We start from the raw sequence: 6,000 nt of genomic DNA on the forward strand, positions 1-6,000 counted from the left end.
GCAAGCATCATCAAAAAGGGATATTTCAAGAGAATCAACGAGATCAAAACAATCATCATAGCATTCATCCTTCGGTAAGAATGAAGGGAAATTAAACATTGTATGGGATAAAGAGTTACTCTCATTAGAAGGTGGGCACGGGTGATCAATCCGCTCTTCCTGCTTTTGTTCTTCACTCTCCTCCTCATCTTTTTCATCCAATGAGCTCACAGTTTCATTAATTTCTTCTTCCATAAACTCATGCAAAATATTAGTCTCTTCTTGGACAGCGGAGGAGTCCTCAATATATGGTTTAACATAGGCATTAGAAGCATAATTATCATAACAATATTTAAGTATGGCAAAATTTTCAGATTTGTAAAGAGTAGCATCATACTTTTCAATCAAAGAAGCAATTTCATAAGCACCCTTAAAAGCATCAAATTCTTTAATTTGTTGAACATCATAGTAATTATAAATACCCGTAGCATACGAAGATACGATTCCATTATCGCTAAACTCACATTGGTAGGGAAGGTGTTTCTTAGGGTTTTCAGAACAACAAGTAACATCATATATTTCACATAATTCCAAGCATAACACTCCAAATGATGAATTTGATCCAGTAAAGTTTCCCTTTTTGAGATAAGCGGTGTCACACATAACAAGCATGCTCATCTAAAGATTTGCCCTCAACTAAGCTAGTTGGGGTTTCAACACGAGCACAAAGTGATCGAAGATGATACAAGTAAAAAGCTTTAGTTGTGTGATAGATTTTGAGTGGTTCTTCAACCATTGGTGTAGCAGGTACAACTAATTTTTTTGGTATTTTGCATTTCCTATCCATAACTAAAGATAGAAAAACACTTAGAACAGCAAATAAAAATTACTTAGTGATAAAGCAAACAAGCACACACGAGAATATTCACCCCACACTATGGCTCCCCCGCAACTGATAACCCACAAGTATAGGGTATCACAACAGTTTTCGAGGGTAGAGTATTCAACCCAAATTTATTGATTCGAAACAAGGGGAGCCAAAGAATATTCTCAAGTATTAGCAGCTGAGTTGTCAATTCAACCACACCTGGAAACTTAATATTTGCAGCAAGGTATTTAGTAGCAAAGTAATATGATAGTAGTGGTAATGGTGGAAAAAGGTAACGATAGCAAAAGTAATGTTTTTGGTATTTTGTAGTGATTGTAACAATAGCAACGGGAAAGTAAATAAGCGAGGGTGACACAGAACTAGCTCCAATTCATCAATGTAATGTAGGCATGTATTCCGAATATAGTCATACGTGCTTATGGAAAAGAACTTGCATGAGATCTTTTGTCCTACCCTCCCATGGCAGCGGGGTCCTAGCAGAAACTAAGGGATTAAGGCCTCCCTTTAGTAGAGTACCGGACCAAAGCATTAACACATAGTGAATACATGAACTCCTCAAACTACGGTCATCACCGGGAGTGGTCCCGATTATTGTCACTTCGGGGTTGCCGGATCATAACACATAGTAGGTGACTATAGACTTGCAAGATAGGATCAAGAACTCACATATATTCATGAAAACATAATAGGTTTGGATCTGAAATCATGGCACTCGGGCCCTAGTGACAAGCATTAAGCATAGCAAAGTCATAGCAACATCAATCTCAGAACATAGTGGATACTAGGGATCAAACCCTAACAAAACTAACTCGATTACATGATAAATCTCATCCAACCCATCACCGTCCAGCAAGCCTACGATGGAATTACTCACGCACGGCGGTGAGCATCATGAATTGGTGATGTAGGAAGGTTGATGATGATGATGGCGACGGATTCCCCTCTCCGGAGCCCCGAACGGACTCCAGATCACCTCTCCCGAGAGGTTTTAGGGCTTGGCGGCGGCTCCGTATGGTAAAACGTGATGAATCCTTCTTCTCTATTTTTTCTCCCCTAAAGCAAATATATAGAGTTGGAGTTGAGGTCAGAGGAGCTCCAGGGGGCCCACGAGGTAGGAGGCGCGCCCCCACCCTCGTGGCTAGGGTGTGGGCCCCCTGGTCTTGATCTTTTGCCAGGATTTTTTATTATTTGCAAAAATACGTTCCGTGAAGTTTCAGGTCATTCAGAGAACTTTTGTTAATGCACATAAATAACACCATAGCAATTCTGCTGAAAATAGCATTAGTCCGGGTTAGTTCCATTCAAATCATGCAAGTTAGAGTCCAAAAGGGCAAAAGTGTTTGGAAAAGTAGATACGACGGAGACGTATCAACTCCCCCAAGCTTAAACCTTTGCTTGTCCTCAACCAATTCAGTTGACAAACTGAAAGTGATAAAGAAAAACTTTTACAAACCCTGTTTGCTCTTGTTGTTATAAATATGTAAAGCTAGCATTCAGGTTTTCAGCAAAGATTATGAACTAACCATATTCACAATAACGCATAGGTCTCATGTTTACTCATATCAATGGTATAATCAACTATCAAGGAATAATAATAAATCTCGGATGACAACACTTTCTCAAAACAATCATAATATGATATAACAAGATGATATCTCGCTAGCCCTTTCTGAGACCGCAAAACATAAATGCATAGCACCTTTAAAGATCAAGGACTAACTAGACATTGTAATTCATGGTAAAAGAGATCCAGTCAAGTCATACTCAATGTAAACTAACAGTAATGGAAATGACAAAAGTGCTCTCCAACAGGTGCTTTTTAATAAGAGGATGATGACTCAACATAAAAGTAAATAGATAGGCCCTTCGTAGAGAGAAGCAGGGATTTGTAGAGGTGCCAGAGCTCGGTTTTGAAACAGATATGAATAATATTTTGAGCGGTATAATTTCATTGTCAACATAACAACCGAGAGATGGAGATATCTTCCATGCTACACACATTATAGGCGGTTCCCAAACAGAATGGTAAAGTTTATACTCCCCCTCCACCAACAAACATCAATCCATGGCTTCCTCGAAACAACGAGTGCCTCCAACAAACAATAGTCCGAGGGGGAGTTTTGTTTGCAATTATTTTGATTTGATTTGCATAAAGCATGGGACTGCGCATCCCGGTGACCAGCCATTTTCTCGTGAGTGAGGAGCGGAGTCCACTCCTCTTGAGAATAACCCGCCTAACATGGAAGATACGGACAGCCCTAGTTGATACATGAGCTATTCGAGCATACAAAACAGAATGTTTATTTGAAGGTTTAGAATTTGGCACATACAAATTTACTTGGAACGGCAGGTAGATACCGTATATAGGTAGGTATGGTGGACTCATATGGAATAACTTTGGGGTTTATGGGATTGGATGCACAAGTAGTATTCCCGCTTAGTACAGGTGAAGGCTAGAAAAAGACTGGGAAGCGACCAGCTAGAGAGCGACAACAGTCATGAACATGCATTAAAATTAATCAACACCGAATGCAAGCATGAGTACAATATAATCCACCATGAACGTAAATATCGTGAAGGCTATGTTGATTTTGTTTCAACTACATGCGTGAACATGTGCCAAGTCAAGTCACTTAAATCATTCAGAGGAGGATACCACCCTATCATACCACATCACAATCATTTTAATAGCATGTTTGCATGCAAGGTAAGCCATTATAAGCTCCTAGCTAATCAAGCATGGCACAAGAAACTATGATCTCTAGTTGTCATTGCAAACAGGTTTATTCATAATAGGCTGAATCAGGAACAATGAACTAATCATATTTACAAAAGCAAGAGAGGTCGAGTTCATACCAGCTTTTCTCATCTCAGTCAGTCCATCATATATCGTCATAATTGCCTTTCATTTGCACGACCGAACGATGTGGATAATAATAATAGTGCACGTGCATTGGACTAAACTGGAATCTGCAAGCATTCAGTAAACAAGAGAAGACAAGGCAATATGGGCTCTTTTGTCAGATTAACAATAATGCATATAAGAGCCCCCTCAACAATTTAATCATGATCTTCTCCTATCGACCCCCAAAGAAAAGAAAAGAAATAAAACTATTTACACGGGAAAGCTCCCAACAAGCAAAAGAAGAATAGGAAATCTTTTTGGGTTTTCTTTTTAATTACTACTACAAGCATGTAAATTAAAACTAGCTAAAAGCCACCACTAATTTTTTTGGTTTTTCTTAAGGTTTATTAAACACACAAAAAGAAAGCATAAAAATAGAAAATAAATTAGCATGGATGATACAATGAAAAATTATGAGCACCGACATCTAGCAATGAGTGTGTGAACATAAATGTAATGTCCGTGAGAAATACGTACTCCCCCATGCTTAGGCTGTTAGCCTAAGTTGGTCTATGGCCACGGTTGGCCTGGCGGATATCCATAATAATAGTTGGGGTCGTACTGTGATGCAGCAGTCATTGCATCGTGGGCTGCAGCTTGGAGGCGAGCTATCTCAGCTCTCCTCTTATACTCTTCTGCCTCCTCTCTGGTTATAAAATATCTCCCTTTTGCCTGAAAGTCAAAGAAAGTAGAGGCAGGGAGAGCGACGTGATAGGTGCATCGTCTGTCAAAGATTAGTCCGTACTGGAGGAACTGGTCGTTCCTCTCAACAAACTGATGACGAACCATAGCCTCATAATCCAAATAAGCAGGAGGCAACTCAATATCATCCTCACGTATGGTTATACCAAGAAAATTAGCTATGCGGGTTACATAAATTCCAATAAAAAAATCTCCATTAAATCTATTAAGATGCGACCTACGTGCAACAATGGCTCCCAAATTATAAGATTTATCTCATAACACAGCACTCCTAAGAATACTGAGGTCAGGGACACACATATGACATGCCTCATCTTTACCATTAATGCATCTACCTATGAAGAGAGCAAAATAATGTATAGCAGGAAAGTGAATGCTCCCTATGGTAGCTTGTATTATATCTCTAGATTCCCCCACAGTTATACTAGCAAGAAAATCTCTAAATTCAGATTTGCAAGGTTCCCTAACACTACTCCGTTGTGGAAGTTTGCAAGCAGTGGTAAAATCCTCTAAGTCCATCGTATTAGATTTTTCATAAAGATCAAACAGGACAGTTCGAGAATTGCGTGAAGATGAAAATTCAAACCTCCTCACAAAGGAACTAGTGAGATAATGGTACTGGCGGCACTTTTCCTCCTCGAAGCTCACAAGATCAGCATTACGCAAATATGCGTTAAATTCTTCCTTGATTTCCGCTCGATCCATAAAGTCCTATGAAGGCCATTCACAGGGCCGCACTGGAGCGTCCTTTGGTGGCTCATCATCAGCATCACGCATTGCAAGCCTGGGTTCTTGTTTCCTTGAAGAGCAACCTTGGTACATTTTCCTAAACATATTTCTTCCTCTGAAAAATTTCTAAATTTTTTAGTAACTTTTTTTTGAAACCTGTGACAGTGGGAGAGGCTCCCACTATGATATATTACTTTTCAAAATTTACATAGAGCACCCCCTACCACTTTTGTGGTTATTGGGGGGGAGAAAAAATTAGAAAACAAAACTAGTCAGAAGGTAGAGAGTCTAGGAGTAGGAAGATGAAATCCTTCATGTTATCTTTCACTCTATACTGAAGTAAGCCAAAGTCTGTTTTGAATCTAGTTAGCCAGGAGTTGTAGGAGGGGCTGATATTTCTGAAAAGCTTGTCATTCCTCTCCTTCCATATACTCCAAGATGCTTGTAGAAAGGCCTCCATGAACATGGGTTTGTGCCAATTACGTTTTTCTGTTTCCAACCATGTCAGTCGAGTGGTATGATGTTCGGGGTTCATCCCAAGTTTTGTCCAACAGTACTTGCTGAACGGGTAGTTCAGGATCATGTGGTCCACATCTTCTTCTGTTTGCCCGCAAAGGAGGCAGGTTAGGTCATCTCCCACATTATAGTGTCTTCTCTTGAGCATTTCTCTTGCATTGAGGCGATCTGAGAGGAGAAGCCAACCGAAAACTTTTATCTTGATTGTAACTTTGGATTTCCACAGCCAATGGTATGTCTTGTGAGCTTTGACATCTCTGAAGCAGAACTTATAAAATCT

Source organism: Triticum urartu, chromosome 1 (genome assembly GCF_003073215.2).
Source record: "Triticum urartu cultivar G1812 chromosome 1, Tu2.1, whole genome shotgun sequence".
In the NCBI taxonomy this organism is placed as follows: Eukaryota; Viridiplantae; Streptophyta; class Magnoliopsida; order Poales; family Poaceae; genus Triticum; species Triticum urartu.